An 8,994-nucleotide genomic window follows, 5' to 3' on the forward strand; every position below is an offset into this window, starting at 1 on the left:
CCAAGTTCGTGTACTCGGTTACCCAGGAGGCCTGGCCCCGTACGAGGCTAATAACCAAATGAGTGCAAAATACACTCAATTTTTATCTTCATTTCCCACTACATCACTGCTTTGCTTGCTCATATCCCAAATTGCCAGGATACAGAAACCGAGAAAAGATTCCTGCTAAGAAATACTTTCTTCTACCTCAGCATGAAGTTAAGGTTAGTCTAGTCCAAGTCTCAAGACAGCAGTACTGAGCCTTGGGCTAATGATGAGATTAGGAAATTAAGTATTCAAAATAGCAACAAAATTGCTTAACTTGTGTAGATCTGGGAATTCCTTTCCTCCAATCGTGCTCAGCGCTCCCATTTTAACAAACTGCAACATGGGGTTTATCATTGCAAAATTCCCATAAACTGAACGGTTATTTTTAGATCCTGTAAAGAGATTTCCAGACTGTTACATATAAATTCTGCTTCTCTCTCTGTACTTGGAAGGGCAAATGTAAGAGTGTGGGAAAAACAGCACTTGTAAGTTTTAAAAACAATATTTGAAAATTAGGATGGAGTCTCTGTTGTCCCACAGTAAAAGTTAAACATCATAAAAAATGTTGAGTCATTACAGAGCTCATTTTTATTTATTTTAACAGGAAAAATGCACAACTCACATAGACTTTTTATCCTGGGCTGCATCAAAAGGAGCATGACCAGCAGGTCGAAGGAGGTGATCCTGCCCCTCTACTCTGCTCTTGTGAGACCTCACCTGGAGTATTGTGTGCAGTTCTGGTGTCCTCAACATAAAAAGGGCATGGAACTGCTGGAACAAGTCCAGAGGAGGGCCACGAGGATGATCAGGGGACTGGAGCACCTCCCGTATGAAGACAGGCTGAGGAAGTTGGGGCTGTTCAGCCTGGAGAAGAGAAGGCTGCGTGGAGACCTCATAGCAGCCTTCCAGTACCTGAAGGGGGGCTGGGGAGGGACTCTTCATCAGGGACTGTAGTGACAGGGCAAGGGGTAACAGGTTAAAACTTAAACAGGGGAAGTTTAAATTGGATATAAGGAGGAAATTCTTTCCTGTTAGGGTGGTGGGACACTGGAATCGGTTGCCCAGGGAGGTTGTGAGTGCTCCATCCCTGGCAGTGTTCAAGGCCAGGTTGGATGAAGCCTTGCGTGGGATGGTTTAGTGTGAGGTGTCCCTGTCCATGGCAGGGGGTTTGGAACTTGATGATCTTGAGGTCCTTTCCAACCCTAACTATTCTATGATTCTAAGCTTGTTTAGACAAAATAGTAGTCTCACCTACATGTTCAACGTGCACTCTGTTCTGCTCTTGAATTCGCACCAGAGCTGCCATTGACTAGAGCAAGTGGGATCAGGCCCTGGGTTGATTATTTTGGGTGAAGGTGTTAGTGTAAATGAGCTTTGTCAAATATAGGAACAAAGTCACAAGTCTCTCTTGTTTATCAATATAATTCTTTTGTCTGGGTCAGTGATAGTAGTTTAATAATTTTATACAATCCTGTTACATTTTTGTGTTTTTATTGCAAACAAATATATAACTTTGGACAGAAAAGGCACTTTGAAGTTTGTAAGCATCAGAATCAACTTATTTTGAATATTGCTAGTGTTTTATACTTTCCCCATACTTTGGCCTAAAACCAGTGTTTTAATATTTTGTTGCAACATTCACATTACATTATTTTTCATTGAGAAATGTTCCATGAGGCAAATGCTCTTCATCAGATCTTGTTTTTTTTTTTTTCCATTATACAGTTCTCTTCATCCCGAGCAAGATGATTTGGTTAACTTGCATATGATTATTTTTCATTAACTGCAAGAATTAGACATAATTTTTCCAAATGCTTGGTGAGAAAACAGATACAGCAACAAGCAAAAATAAAGAAGTGCAAGCTGTCCAGTGAAAAACTGTTTAAAAGAAAATGTTGTCTTCTATCCAGACAGCAGAATTTACTCCCTTGATAATCCCTTATCTTCCTGCCTTCCACACCTCATTTTACTTCCCATCCTCAGAACTCCAGCTTGTTTCTTAGCCGTATTTAAAAAGTTGGGGGAGAGAAGGCAGGGGAACTTTATTTAAAAAACGTAAAACCTTCAATTAAAATTAAAAGTTATTTTTAGGCTTCCGTAACAAATAAGTTTCTAAGAATATATATTCTTTACAAGCTCTAGATGCCTCAGATTTATCTGGTTTGGGTTTTTTTTTTCCTGATTCCTTCCTTAAAATCTGCTGTAGTGAATTGTCATCTACCATCAATATGCAGAAACCAGTCTGGAAAAGAGGAGGCTGTGTGGAGACCTCATAGCAGCCTTCCAGTATCTGGAGGGGGCTTACAAGGATGCTGGGGAGGGACTCTTCATTATGGATTGTAGTGATAGGACAAGGGATAATGGGTTCAAACTTAAACAGGGGAAGTTTAGACAGGATATAAGGAAGAAGTTCTTTACTGTAAGGGTGGTGAGGCACTGGAATGGTTTGCCCAGAGAACTTGTGAATGCTCCATCCCTGGTGGTGTTCAAGGCCAGGTTGGACAGAGTCTAGGGTGACCTGGTTTCATTTGAGGTGTCCCTGCCCGTTGCACAGGGGTTGGAACTAGATGATCTTAAGGTCCTTTTCAACCCTAACTATTCTATGATTCTCATTTCATACTGCAGAACTTATTGTTCTAGCCTATTACACCTGTATCAAGCCAAAACTAGGTAACTGTTCTTTTAAACAAGAATTGCTTCTTAAATACATAAGTCTGTTGTATTTAAAGAAAAGGAAGCTCACAGAAAATAAGTTAGTCTTACACAAAGTATGAAAGAATGAAGACAAAAATCACTTATTTTCTATTTTTTTTTTTGTGTTAGTCCTATTCCTTTCCCCTTCAGCTTACATGGAAGTGAGAAAGAGAAAGAAATTTGAAGTGTGAAACTTGAGAAACAAGTGACCTTTTCACAGTCATCATCTACAGCCTAGTCTTTTGCCTCGAATGGGGTCAACATACCCTTTTCCCAATTTGTTTCACTCAGCCATTCAAATCCACTGTTTTGGAAATTTCTGATACCCCATTTTTTTCTTCTCATTCTCACACAATTTGCCTGATGTTTGAGCAGAAAGATTAGCCCTCCTATTGTAAATCGACACCAATAAATTAAACTGATAATACTTACCTATCTAGTTAAATATGTGTCATGAATAGCTTTAAAGGTGCTCTTGCTCTTTTGTAAAGAAGACCAGATATAGAGTCACTTAATGGCGGAAAACACAGTCAGTAGTTTGTAATAAATTGCTCTCTTAACACCTGTTAAAAACCTAGGTAAGACAAATCAAGAAGTTCTGCCAATTTAGGACATCAGGTTTTCCTTCTGCATCTAGAATGGCTTATTACTCAAGTAAAACAGAAGAGATCTTGAAGAAAAAATACAAAAATCTCAGAAAATCTAAAATAGGATTTCCAGTGCCATTAAGGCAATTCACTAATAAATATGTTAATTAGCTATACCTCCCTTTCCCAGAGTCCTTGTCCTAGCTCTTTGCAGCTCTGTGAGAAATGCAGTTTTAACTTTACCTTTATAGTCCTCTATAATTTAGCCTCCTTATCTGCAGCTGATCTAATATAGCTACCACCATGCCTGGCCTTTATGGCCCACTAGCTTCTGCCACAGATGTCCCCGTCCTCTCTCCTCAGACTGCTAGTTAAACCTGAGGGAAATCCCTGATCGCAATTTATGTATGGACTCCTACAAAACACATTTAAAGGTTCATTATGAGCGTAAGATTCTGCTTGCTGACCATGCCTAGGAACAAGCAATGAATTCTGTGTGCACCTCTTTTTCTCTGTTTCTTTCCCTGGTGCTTTTAATATTGTTTTCTTTGCTGTACTGCATCCTACTTCAGATTCCCCTCCTAAAAATAAACGAAGCAGCTAACAAACCTACACCAACCAATTTGCTGAGATTTGTTGCGCTCTTCTCCATTTGTCGTCTGCTTGCATCTTTGAGACTGAGCACAGCAAGGAAGGACTTTCTCTCATCTGTAATCTTGCAGAGGGAGGGAGATAGGGCTTGCACTGCCACCATTCCAAACTAATTTCCAAGTTATGGTCACTTGTCAACCCAGTCTCATTAAACAGGTTTTGTTGTAAGGACGAGATCATGTAATTTGTTTTTCTTACTGTATGAAAGGATACATGAATCAGTGGGCCTAATCCTTGCCCCAGAATAGGTTGTATCTTGTAAATCATGGACAACACAAGATGCAGAAGCTTCTGGGAAATAATACGTCATGATACATGAAATCATGACAGCATAGGCAATATATGTGAATTTGTGTCCTAACTGCTCATTCTGCATGCTGGGAGCAAACCTACAGCTCTCATCCATCCGTCCTGTTGTCTTACAGACTTCCTAGCCCTCCTCCCGCATGTCTGTTTGCTTGGGTTACAGACGCCAGACATGATGCTGGGAAGTGCTGAGCTCTGAGTTTCCATTAAAGTCACCAGGTATTGATAGATCCCAGTAGCACTAAGAAAGAAATACCCCTAGAGTTCATATTACATTTTAAAAGAAAAGTAAATCTTGGATTGAAATGAATAAGGGTAAATAGTTGGAAATAAATAAGATCTATAAATTGCTGCAGTCTCAGTGAAAGCCCAAGGGCAAGTATGTTTTTCTTAAATCAACTTATCTAGATTTCTACACGGCAATAGACACTGTGACTCAGTTTTCTCTGACAGTTTGTTAAAATCTGAGTATAAAAACTCATACTCCTTGGGCATAAGCAAAGCTGATCAATATTTTTTTTTAGAGTGCTTGTAATAGAAGGATTTATAACCCAAACTTATTGGTGGATATATTGTAATTTTACTTCATGGTTTTATAGTCAAATCTTAGTCCATTCTGGAGGGACCTGTATGTGTTGCTACAATATAAACATGGGCTAAAAATATTTCTCCTGAGCAAAAAACCAGAGACTGTATGACACAATCTATACATTTAGCACAGTTTGTTGTCAAAGTTGTTCTCCAACTGTTCCCTGCAGCGCTAATTCCTCCCATACTCCCATCCACACATACATACACATAGGCACAGCTAGCCATTTTCAAGTGGTTTTTTTTTTCCTCTACTCTAAGCTCTGACTTCAAGAGGTTGAACAAAGGCCCTCTCTTAACCCCGTGTCACTCCTATTGTCAGAGTGATCTCAGCAGCACTGAAATGAATCAGGTTTTAAGTGTATTGGGTTGAAACCTGAGTGTCAAGAAGGGTGTTTGAAAGAGGAGATCTGCTCTCGTTAACCATGGCCTAGAAAGTACTGCCGTACCTTTGGTGTGTGGCAGCGTGGGGTTCTAGAGGAGAGATTCATCAATGCTTAGAGGGGGAGGAGAGAAACCCTGGTATTAATCTGATGTCTTTCTTCATAAGACTGACATCCTTTCATAAACCTGACACTCTGTATCAAAAGGGAAGCCCTTAGGTTCTCACGTTTGGATAATCAATTACAAGTGTTGCTACTTTTTGTGTATAGCATTTCTGCTGTGGGAGTCTAGTTAATACGCTCCGTTCAGGTATTTGTACTAGGATGCTTGTAAAACTGTTCCTGACATGCCGAGATTGCAGGGAGTGTAGGGTAAGCTACTCACAGGGTAAGTATTTCTGGTGTGTAACAGCAAAAACGTGTCATGGTAGAAAGCAATTGCAAACTCTTTGAACAATATAAACCACTCTGTGGAATAAATTACACTCCAGAAAGATTGTGATTCTTTCAAAAAGCTAAGAAGCATAAGTAAAAATGTAACATGAGAAAAAAATATTTTTGTGGAAGAGGAAATTGTGTCCATTTGAATTTTCAGAAATGGTTCTGAACACATTCTGTATTTGGTCATTAATTGCAGAAGGCCTACATCTGCTAAACTTCAGTTGGACGGGGCTTTGATCAGTCTGGTCTAGTGGCAGGTGTCTCTCTTTATGGCAGGGAGTTGGAACTAGGTGATTTTTAAGGTGTTTTCCAACCTGAACCATCCTATGATTTTAAAATTCCTTAAGCACGTATTTGTAAAGGAGATGAGAACACCTGAATGCAATCAACTCACATCTATTGCTGGCATGAGGTTAGCCCTTCGTCAGCTGTAGTCTCCCGTTTTGCTAGCTTCCATTGCATCCACAGGACAACGAGGCTTGCTGGAATAAAAGAAAACGCATAGCTATAGCAGGCGAAGCACGCGCAGCATTACTACTCATGGCCCGGAGGTGGTTCCTAGGGGATTCACCTCCAGGACCCCGCACACGCAGAACTCCCGAGTGGTCCCCCCGAGTGGGGAAAGATGCTCTTGTGCGAACCGTGGGGTGAGGGCAGTGCAGGGAGGGGCAGGCCAGGGCACGGCAGCCCAGCCCAGGCCTGCCTGCCCCTTGCCCGCTCCCCTTCGGAGCGTGGCTCCGCCGCCGCTGGGCGCAGCAGGGCCCGACCAGACGCTGCAGTGGCGGCGCGGGGCCGGCAGGGGGCGGCCTGCGCTAGCAGTCGCCGTTGGGCGGGGCGTTGGCCGCTCCGCGTTAGCGGCGGTCCCGGTCCCGGTCCCGGTCCCGGCGCCGGGAGGGTGTCTCTGAGCGCGGCACAAGGCGGCGGTCACGCTGCGGGAGCGGGCCTTGCGGAGGGCGAGCGCTGTGAGGACCGCAGTGTGGGGCTGGGTGACAGCAAGGGACGGCAGGGGTGGGCTGGTGGCGCAGGGAGCTGTTTGCGCCCTCGAACCTCGCCTTTCATTCTGGGAGCTCTCGGGCAGAGACGCCCTGCACCAGCCTGCATCCTGCGGGATTCGTGCGGGGGCAAATGCGGCTTGGTGAGAACTGGCGTGAAAGGTCCGTGTCGCTGCCGGGCGGGTTACGTAAAACAGAACTAAATGTATCTAGCAGCTTACACTGGCAACAGGAAAACATCTTCCTCCCCCTAAGATTCTGTTGCACCGGCTCCGTAACACCTTTGTTCTGGTGTCACGTTATCCCAGTGGAAAGAGAAAGGCAGAGCTGGCCAGGGAAGGGCCAGCACAGGTAAGAGGGGAATCAGAATATACGACTTGTTGGCAAATTATTTCCCCTGAGTGAACTCTGGTGGGAGTGTATGTTGATGGCGTGGCTCGCTGACATATTCTGCTGCCTATGAAAAATTGACTTTGTGCAGTAGAGTACATCACGTTGTAAACGTTGTCGCTAGTTACGTCAACACAGAGCATGACACCAATTTGAAATGACTGCAGGATGTTTTCTAAACACACGAACATACAGCTATGTTTCCTTCAGGTAATCAATTATGAAGGCAGGTGCAATTTATACAGGCAGAGAAGAAGCTAAGTAATGTAGGAACTGAAAATACAAGCTTGTCATCAGACATGGAGCTCTTTATTCTAGAGGAGGAAATACTTATTCAGAGACAAAAATGCAGGCAACTTTGTTTTACTTCCAGAACATTAACAAAGTTTAATCTCTGGCAACCAGAAGAAGAGGAGTTAAGGCCTGCACACCAGGGCAGAATTCAGATGCCTCAAACGCCAAGCCTGCTTTTTGGGCTGGCAGCAGCCACTGGGAAATGTGCAGGTGATCCTACTGTATTTACTGCGTCACCTGTTCTTTTAATAAGTGGAAGGAGGAAGTTGCTGGGTTGCGTACAGAAATACATTCCTGCTGGAAGCCAGCTGGTGGAAAGCCACCTTTGGGTGGGGAAGCATGGGTTTGCCTGGCCATGTGGAAGGGAGGACCAGGAGTCTTGTTTTAGAGCTGCATGTTGTAGGTCGTGTCCTCAGGGCAGCAAAAGATTTTTGTCCTTTTTTTTACCACGGAAATTGCCAGCTGGGATGCTGAAGGTGAGCATGATGTGTACTTGAAACGAGGTAAACGAGATATTTGGTGGTACCCACAATAGTGTCAGCAGTTGTGCTCCTTTTGTTGAGTGTGTTAGGAATTTCTCTCAGGTAGGCTTCCCAAACAGACAGAAATCCTGAACTAGTATAGCTGAAGAAAGGAAGGCTACAGCTGGGAGAGCCTGACTGTATGAAACACATTTGAATTGCCATAAAGTGTAGCGAGTATATTAACCTGTGGAGTTCATAGTCAGCATTCATTGAAAGGGCAATTATTGCCAGGTGACATTAAAATACCCCTTCCTTTTCCTTTGTGAATGATTGTAAGCCTGTTTGCACTTTACTAGGGTGCTATAAAACTAGGGATGCTAAATGGTCAGAGCTGAATGATAGTTCTTCCAACTCTAGAAAGTGGTCTATGGCCAGCATTTCTCATTTGTCTGGCATTCACAATTACTCTGAAATTAGTATAATTTGTTTGGCTTATTATATAAAAATAAAGCATGAAATTCTATTCTCAAAAAGAGATGGCAACTCACTGGAGACAGAAAAGCTTTCTCTTCTTCTGATGTGGTTGGGCTGAGGCTATAGTAATAAGCTACATGACGACAATGCCATTGCCTGCAAAGGAGATACTTAACTTTCCATGTGTAACTTACCATATGCAATAGCACTAGCCTATTGGATAAACATCTGGGGATTAAGTCATATTTGTTTTCTTTGCAACTGCATGGACTGCCCTACTAATTTGGTTTTTTAGTCACCTTGAGCACTCCTGAGCAGGAAGTGACAGAAAGGTGTCATCACATTCATGTTGTCATTGGCTTCTCCTCCGATACTGTCAACAAGCCAAAACATTTGAGCCAATTAAAGGTTTAGGCTGAGATACCCTAATTTATTCCTTATAGAGACATGTAATAACCTTAACTTGGGTTGACAGTCCATTAACTGGGTTGGGCCCTGCAACCTTATGGGAGAACATCAACCTTGTGCTGGAGCAGAGGTGAAGAAACCATTGTACTTACAGAGAGCTGACCTTTAAAAGAAAAGTGGTTAAACTCCTGCTCTGGGTAAATCTGCTTACTTTTACCCCATACTCCTTCCACTGAACCTGCTTTGAACATTTAAGCATTCAAAGGTTTGCATTTAGACCACTTATGGGAAAAAA

This window comes from Lathamus discolor, chromosome 6 (assembly GCF_037157495.1).
Source record: "Lathamus discolor isolate bLatDis1 chromosome 6, bLatDis1.hap1, whole genome shotgun sequence".
Classification (NCBI taxonomy): domain Eukaryota; kingdom Metazoa; phylum Chordata; class Aves; order Psittaciformes; family Psittacidae; genus Lathamus; species Lathamus discolor.